Source organism: Notamacropus eugenii, chromosome 1 (genome assembly GCF_028372415.1).
Source record: "Notamacropus eugenii isolate mMacEug1 chromosome 1, mMacEug1.pri_v2, whole genome shotgun sequence".
NCBI lineage: Eukaryota > Metazoa > Chordata > Mammalia > Diprotodontia > Macropodidae > Notamacropus > Notamacropus eugenii.
In genome coordinates, this window is record NC_092872.1 from 474,083,814 (window position 1) to 474,093,029 (window position 9,216).

The 9,216-nt window shown below is 40.0% G+C and overlaps 1 long non-coding RNA gene across 1 annotated transcript; it reads left to right on the plus strand.

Annotated features, from left to right (window-relative positions):
• The first annotated feature begins 380 nt into the window (after window positions 1–380).
• Window positions 381–8,874, plus strand: LOC140526862 (uncharacterized). Its single transcript, XR_011974565.1, has 4 exons — window positions 381–490; window positions 5,178–5,275; window positions 6,373–6,444; window positions 8,565–8,874. It is a non-coding gene; the product is annotated as an uncharacterized lncRNA (long non-coding RNA).
• The last annotated feature ends 342 nt before the right edge of the window (window positions 8,875–9,216 follow it).

Consider the following 9,216-nt stretch of genomic DNA (forward strand, 5'->3'; position numbering starts at 1 on the left):
TGCACCATATGTAGACAGCCATTTCATCACTATCCTTTTCCAGACCTCAGTGCTTTTTCTAGTACCAAATATAAAAAGTCACAGGAATTTGGATGGTTTCATTCCTTAACATGGACTCTTTGTAATGTCTTGGCAAGGCAAGGCACACAAAGAAGAAAGCAGAATGAGTCCCTATCTAGTTTCATTTAATAATTTGCACATTTGCAAGATTATAAGGATGAGGTGAGAGGGGAAAAGCACCTTTGTGACTAAAGCATTATGACGATCATCAGTGGATTTAGTTGGAGGCCTGACAAAAACTATAAAATGAATGCAATCTAATGTTGGTATTCAAAGCATTAGAACTTAGAACACCAGAGCTCAGAACTCTAGAACCAGGAAATAACTATCCTCAGAACATTCAAGCTCAAAGACTAGAACCCAAGGGCAGGTAAGAGTTGAACCTTCACCATCCCAGAGCAGAAGCACCAATGGAAACTTTACCTTGATAGTAAGTAAAATTGAATGTGGCATTTGGTCCAGGTTGAGGATTGGCCCAGGCTTTGCTTCCTGGGATGACAAATGTGCCCGGTTATCTGACAGTTCCTTTCACCCAAGAAATATATCCCCTTTGGGAGAAAGATCGGCGTGGGTGAGGAGCAAAATTTTAACTAGCAATTTTGACACTAGGGGCAAACAACATAAACTATGTCTTCAACTCGGTTTTGTAATTCTTGAAATAAATGTATTACAGGATATAATTAAGGCAAATTCAGTTAAATGGGAAGGAAATTAGTTTCTAAGGTGACTTCTAAGGTGCTGAATAAATATGTCAGATGTTTGCATCCTATAAATTTCAATGTTGTGTAGCATGGCCCTTGGAGTCCTAACCTAGTTATAGCCCCAAGGATGGTCCAGGGTCCCAGAACTACCTTTAGTATATGGATGAGCTCACAGTGGCTCACTATCTTTAAGACTGACATGGTTAAGTCTTATTTAAGAAGTTCTCTTTTATTCCAAGAGACTATAAGTGATGAAGGATATCTACAGCTGATCTGGTAGAGTCAAAGCAGCTATCTTTGGCATGGATTGAAGAAGATATTTCCAAATTTCTACAAATATGTTTGGTGTGTAAAATGGATCCAATATGGTTTAACAGGAAGAACATGGAGTAGATTTGTCATCCAAAGGACTGGGTTGGCATAACAAACATAGAATAAATAAAAAATAGCATAAATCTGCTACTTGTGGCCCTTACTCTTCTAATCTAGTCATTTTCATGGTATGGTGGAAAGAATGCTGGATTTAAAATCAAAAGACCTGGATTTAAATGCTGGTCTTAGCACTTATTCTTTGTGTGATTTTGGACAAGTCACAACACTCTGACCTTTAGTTTCCTTAGCTACAAAAATTAGGGGCTTGGACCTTGTCCCTTCCAGCTCAGAATCTATAATCCAGGAACTTGATCTGTGATTTCACTGATATAGAGGGAAGGGAGAGGATTAAGAATTTATATAGTACTCTGAGCCAGGCCCTATGGTATGCTTTAAAAATATTAGCTCTTTTGATCTTCACAACAACCTTTTGATGTAAGTGCTTCTGTTATTCCCTTTTGACAATTAAAGAAATTGAGGCAGACAAAAATTAAGTATCTTGCCTTAGGTTACACATCTAGTAAACATCTGCGGCTGGAGTGAAACTAAAGTCTTCCTGACTCTAAGCCCAGCACTCTATATACTTAACAACTCAATTGCCTCATTTGGGGAATTTCCATGCAAAGACACTCCCTCTACCAATTCTCTGTAATTTATAATCTTATTGAAAGCCTTGAGCCTGCCTTGAGCCCTGGGAGGTTAAATGATTTACTGGGAATTACATATGTATATGTCAGACATAAGGACTTGAACCCAAGTCTCCCTGGCCTGGAAGTCAGTTCTCTCTCCACTATGCCATGCTGCCTCTCATAATTTTATAAACACCATCAATTTACAGATAGGGAAAATAAGACAAAAAACCAAAGAAACCAACAAGTCTGTTGGATAGATGAGACAAGAGTTCTGGTTTCCTGGCTCACATTTTCACCCCTCCAAATTGAGGTCATTGTTGCTAGCTAGAGATCATTTTTTCTCTTAAATAGAGAATCAGTTTTATTTGAATTTACTCTGAGTCTACCTCATGTTTACTGTGTCTGTTATGACAACTACACTATTACCTTTTTATCTGATTAGTTAATCCAAAGAACCAGGAAGAGGAAAGTAGAGAATTTCTCTGAGGTGGTCCTTAAACTCTTCTAAACTATTTTGAGTCTTTTCCAGATTTTCTTTTGACCTTGAACAAAACTTTTCTTATAACCTTGAATAATCTCTCACCAAAAATTGTTTTTCCCTAGAAGTAATCCTTTTTGATGGAAAAACCTGGCCCTAGAAAACTCTGCATATTGATTTAAAAGAGAAAGACCTAAGATAATTGATTTTAATTGACTAAAATCATTGAGTTTACTCAACAAAAGTTCCCTGTCTGATGAGACATTTAGTAACCCAGCCATTCAGAAATGTATGAACTTAAAGATCAACTTAGCAGAGGAAATCTCCAGACAAATCTTGAAGATTTTTACTTCTTTTGGGTCAGTATCTGGGCTTTCAGACCTTACTGGGGCCAAGCAAAACAAATCTAATCTCTTCTGTGTGTCAGTCCTGGTGGTATGACCATCCCTTGGCCATCACCCACAGAGTTCTCTCTCCAGGGAGTAGTTCCTCAAATACTTGAAGATAGTTGTCATCTCCCTCCTCATTTCTCCACCCCACCTCAATAAGTCTTCCGTTCTTCAGGCTAGATGGCCTAGCTTAAGTATTTCTCATATGGCATGGTCTTTAGGCCTTCTTCTCCCTCATCCTCTTCCTTTGGATGAATTCCAGGTTTCTTGCATCCTTTCCAAAATGTGATACCCGGAGGTGAACACAGTACTTCAGATGTGATCTGACCAGGGTGAAAAACAACACCTTCCTTGCTCTGTACAATGTGTCTCTATTATTGTAGCCACTCAGTAAATGTCTGTTGAATGAATGAACAAATGAATGAACCAGGATTCATAGGACCATGCTTGGTAAAAGAGTGAAATCTGTATTCAGTTAAATTTAATTTGGCAAACATTCCTGAAATGCCTATGTGCATAACTTGCCTTCGGTGTCTAGTCCTTCCAGTTTTCTCCCATCTTTTCCTCTCTCACACCCCATAAAATGGCTTCCTCCCCTCTCCAATGTTCTTATCACGGTCATTGCTCCTGGAAGAACTTTCCAAAAGTCCATGAAAGACTGTTACACAGAAAAGGGCTTGGATAAGACATAGTCTACTTGTCCTCAAAGTGCATAACAAAGATCAGTGGGTGGAAGGTGCTGAGAAGAAGACAAACTGGTTGTAGTCCAGTTGTACCCCCAAAGATAGTGAATTCCTTCTGGAGGGCTTCAAGTACCAGGTACTGGATGGTCTCTCCATGGAGTCTTTCCAGGGAAAAGATTCCTGCTCAGGTGTGGGTTGGATTGGGTGACCTTTGAGGTCTTCTCCAAAGCTGAGATTCTACACCGAGAGGCTAGCAATCCTGTATTTTAAAAATAGAAACCTGAAGAATTCAATTCTTAGCCCTGAATTTGAGTTGGACTTTGAATGAGGGGTACAATGTTAATAGGTAGCAGTTTGGAGGGAGGGCATTGCAAACCTCAGAGGAATTAGACTGATTCAGTCTAATTCCTCAGAGGTCAAGGATTGTGAACTTCATATGAGCTAATAAAAAGAAGCCAAGAAAGCTAATAAGTTCTTAGGCTGCTGCATAAGAGGCATGGTGCTCAAGATCATAAAGAAGATCTTTCCACTGTTCTCTAATACAATCAGACCCACATCTGGAGCACTGTGTTCTGGGTGCCTAGTTTTAGGGAGGACATTGATAAGCTGGTGAGTGTCTAGAAGATGGTAGGTAGCATGGTGAAGAACCTTGAATTCATGCCATCTGAGGATCTGCTGTTCAGCCTGGAAAAAAGAAGATGGGATGAAAGGAGGGTAGATCAAGACAGCTAACTTGACATATTTGAAAGGCTGTCACAAGGAACAGGGATGAGGCTTGTTCTGTTTGGCTGCAGATAACCAAACTAAGAACAAAAATAGGGTGAAATTTACAGAGGCAAATTGGGGTTTGGCATAGGAAAAGACATTCTAACAATTAAAGCTACCTGGAAGTGGAATGGGTTACTTCAGGAAGGAGGGAATTTCCCTCTTGTTGGAGGTCTTTGTGGAACCTGGACTATCCCTTTTCTGGTATGTTAAAGAAGGGGATGTCTGCTTAAGTGCACATACAAACTATACTCAACGTCTTCTGAGGTCCCTGCCAACTCTGAGATTCCAAGATTCTATGACTTGAAGGACAAAGGGGAGGATTTTCTAATTTTCTTCTATTCTAGTATAATTAATAGCATTCTAATAGAATAGAATAATAATAATTCTAACAATTTTCTATCCTTCCAATCATCAGAGATAAAATCACAAAATTTTAGAATTGGAAACTTCCTTAGAGACCATCTAATCTAGGGTTTTCATTTTACAGAAAATAAAAAAGGGGGAAATCTAGAAAGGGGAACTATTAGTGAATACATTGCAAGTAAATAGTAAAGTGAGAACCTGAATGCAGGTCTCCTAATTCCTAGTCTAGAACTCTTTCCCCTGGAGTATGTGACAGGTGAGTTGGAGGTATTCTTGGGTAGAGGTCTTCTCCGGTGTCCTTTCTAACACTCATTAGACTGTGAGACCATTTTTTGTATCCCCATTACTTAGCACAATGCCTGGCACATAGTAGGTGCTTAATAAATGCTTGTTGACTTGACTCTTTGTGCATGACCTCTTATTCTACCAATAGATATGTCCAGATTTTGTCTTGATAAGGGGAAACACTTTATACAATTGACTTTATCTAAAAGTAGAATTTGCTGCCTTAGGTGGTAGTGAATCTCCCATAATTTGAGATCTTGCAGCACATTTTTGTCCTTCATTATTTCATGCTATCTCATAGCAGCCTAGGATGGGAGAAAGGGAAGGAGCAAACTAGGACAGACATTTGATATTGCCTGGCCAGTTTTGCAGGGATATCTCTTCCTCCTAATTACGGGGTGAGAAAGATTATGTACTCATGTGGCTTCCTCCTCTGCTTTGAACAGTACGTGGTACCTAAGGGTAAATAAAGGTTGAGAGCATTCATACTTCCACAGAGACTGATCGGTGACTATGGATCCTAAGTTCTGCAATTGTGGTTTGGGTGAGTGAATAAAAGTCTTTTCCTTAGTTCCCCTCTCCTTGTCTAACTCATAAAGAGAGAACTAGCACCTGCTACTTTTTCTGTTTTCCATCAAAGTCAATGGACCAGGACCATGATCAGAGCCTACAGGTCCTCTTCTTAAATGTAAAATCTCCTGAGAGAGCTGCAACACATTAAATCCTTAGCAAGTCTCTTCCTCACCCCAAGTCTGTTTTCTTATCTATAAAGCAAGGTGGGGAGGGAAGGGGAGAAAATTTAAAACTTATAGAAGTGAATGTTAAAAACTAAAAATAAATAGATTGAAAACCAAAAAAAAAAAAAAACCTAAGAAGAACGAATATAAACCCACTAAAAACAAACAGAACAAGGTAGGTGGATTAGCTGAGGATCCAACATGACCTTTGGATTCTGCTTGGCCTAAGAGCATAATTAGAAACGAGTGGCATAGAAGTTGAAAAGGTAGATTTTAGGTTAATACTTAATAATATGACCTTAAGGTAGCAAGCTAACCCCAAGCCCTGGTATTGGCAGAGGAGACACTAGACTGAAGTCAATATCACTAGTCGATCTTCAGTGTCTCAATAACCAAAGCACATGTGTCCTCAAATCATTTCCTGTAATCTTTCCCTATGCATCTTGGATCAGTGGAGGGGAGCACATGCCTTCACTATCCTTGCCAATGGTTGGATGAATCATCAGTCAGCATCAATTCAACAAGCAGACATAGCCACTAGTTAAAACTACCTTGGTTGACCTAATGTTGACTGAAAGCTCAGAAAGCCAGTGACACTGACAAAAAGAAGCAGAGGGTAAGGTCTCCTATTCTTACCTATTTCTATGTCCTGTTACTCTCTCTGGTCCCAATTAATACCACATTTTTATATACAGCTGTGCTGTGTGCACAACTTACTGAAATGGGGAATATGTCAAGAAAACAGAAGGTTATTTCTAAGAAAGATTATAAAAAAGGAGATGACATTACTACCTGGGAAGGAATGCAGGGAGGAATGGTATACAAGAGTTGGACTTCTGGAGGAATCAGTTTGACTGAATGTTTCATTGCAATATGCTCAGCTAAACTACCATTCTCTCTCTAGGTAAGTGTTGTGCCTATAAAAACACACCACTGGGAGGCATTTCAGAAAACAAACACAAGCCAAGTAAAAATGGTGAGTGCTCCCTTTTCCCTGGGTGACTAGATGTCCTGACCAGTAAGAAAACTAACAGGACAAGATATGTGTGGGCAGAACAGATGGGCCTTCATGGGATATGATTTGAGAGACTCTGGAGAATCTCTCTATCTCCAGCCTCCAAAAAACTATCTTTCCTCAGAAGCCTGAAATTCCATTATTAAAGATTCATTCCCTTGGAGGAATGTTCTCATTTTAAAGGCAAATATTCTTTTAGTTTGCTGCACTCTAGGGTCCCTTCCAGCTGTACAGTGAGTTAGAGAGCTTGGCGAAAATTAAAGCCAGATATCCCCTCTAAAACAACGGGGACTCCTGGCATCATGAGAAGACCGGCTATGGGGTGGGGTGGGGGGAGAAGAGGGAAGGAGGATGACAAAGGGGACAAGCAGCTTTTGAAGGCCAACTCCTTGGTCTTTGGCAGTTTATAATTGTGGCGTTGTATTTGGTAGGCTTTGTAATCAGGCAGAGGAAGAATCCAGAGATTTGTTAGGACACATGGCTTCCAAATATGAAAGAATTAAAATACTTTCCTGCTTTCTATCCCAGTGCTCATCCAGGAAGGCAACTAGGCAACATAGTGGATAGAGTATTGGGCCTGGAATCAGGAAGATCTGAGTTCAAATTTGACCTCAGATACTATTGCGTAATTTGGAGCAAGTCACTTCATCTCTGCCTGACTCAGTTTTCTCAGCTATAAAATGTAAAAATAATAAAGCTATAACCAAAATATACTTCCTAATAATAATATAAACCTATCTACCTAGGCTATTGTGAAGATCAAATGAGATAATACATTTAAAGCATTTAGCACATTACCTGGAACATAACAGGTGCCTTATAAATGCTTCTTTCCTTTCTCCAAAGGCCTCCATAATGTTAGAGCTGGAAGCAGGGGTGTGCTGGAACCTGTTCAGACTGGCTTAAAAGATTAAATTGTTAGTGTGAGCATTTATACCTCTGAAATCCTCAAAGGCTACAGATCAGGGTCTAGTGTATTATTTTATTGATAGTATAGACTTAAGAAAGTGCTAATAATGCAAATTAATTTTTTTAATGTGTGCTCCTGCACACTTTTCTCAAAGAACCTGTCATTACACATTTACCAGTACACCTTTGGGTAGAAGGAACTACAGGTCATCTGGTCTCTTCATTTTATAAAGGAGGAAACGTAGGTCCCCAGGTAATGTTTGGAGTCACTGGGAGGTTCTGTATAGCTTCAGGATGCAAAGCAAAGGGGTCTTTCTCCTCTAGTCATCTGTAGTGCCAATGCATACCCACAGTAGCCTCTGTGGATATGCATGTGTATTTTCAGGTTAAATTTGCAAAATATAAACTCTCTTCCTTAAAGATGAAACAAAGATACTTATTCAGATACTAGAAAGTCAAATCCATTATAGTAACAAAGAAATCCATATACATTATCAATGCAGAGAGCACGGCCAGTCAACCCTCCACACAAAAAGCTCCCTTAGGCAAAAGCATTCCCTCTCTCACTCATGCTAGCTGTTCTACTCTGCTCTACCTCAGCGTTGCCTCCTTTCTCTCTCAACTCCATCTCACTCTCTCTTCCTGCTGTACCCTTCCTGCTCCACCCATTCAGCAAGCTCCTTCCACCATCATCAGCTCCATGTATCTCAGACTGTGGACTGAGCCAGAGCTCAAAGCAGGTTTACATGAGTCTCATTAAGAGGCAGGGTGGATCTTCAAATTCCCTTACCATTACACCATCTTACCAAACCCTTTACATTTGGTAGAGTCAGGAGAGAGATCTATGAACCAAAGTCAAAGAGAGGTGAATGATAATAGGAGAAAACTTGGTAGAGTGGAAAGAACCCTGGCTCTGTCATTTACTACCTGGGTGACCTTGGGGCCCAAGTCACTTCAATTTTAAGCCTCAGTTTCCTCAACTATGAAATGAAGGAGTTGGACTGATTTCTAAGGTGTCTGGGAACTTTAAAATCCTAGATACCAGCTTCCTTGGCATCAGTTACACACTTGGATACATAGGCAGAGGTCTTTGTGGGCAAAGTCAGGGACTTGGGGAACTTGAGGGATCCTTAAGCTTGATCTCTCATCTTATATTTTTCCTCCTTTCCCAGGCTGCTGCCAGTGCAATCCTACTGGTTGCCCCCAGTGTGTCCAGAAGTGCAGCTGCAAAGAACACCAAAAAGATCAGCAGTGTAGCTGTTGCAGGAAAAATAACCATACCTAGGTTTACAAACTCAGCACGTGGTATGTTCCCAGACTAGTGTCCTGCCCCATCAAAGGGGGACACTCACATCGTGATGGAGTGAACAAAAGAGACCCAGTACAGCCTTTGGCTTAGTGAGGCCAACTTAGGAGAGGGGCACCTGCAGGGTCTTTGTTTGGATATGTTCCCTAAATAGAATATAAACTCCGAGACAGCAATCTCCAGTTGTGTGTGTGTGTATGAGGCGTCTCCTTTCAGACCTTTAGACTCTGTAAACATTCAGCCACTGATTATTTTAAAAAAATTTTTTTAAAAAGTACATTTTTATTGCTATCTTTCATCATAGCATTACTTAAAATCTCTCCAGTGTCCCTCTACTTCTCATGGAATTATCCTGTGTGACTGAGTATTTTTTAAAGAAAAATGAGGAAGGTGAGAAAAAAAATTTGAAAAACTAATCAATATATTGAAAGAGTCTGAAAACAGATGCAATGCTCTACAGCCAGAAACTTTCTACTTCATGAAGGACTCTCTTCTCACATCTCTTCTTTGGGCCAGGC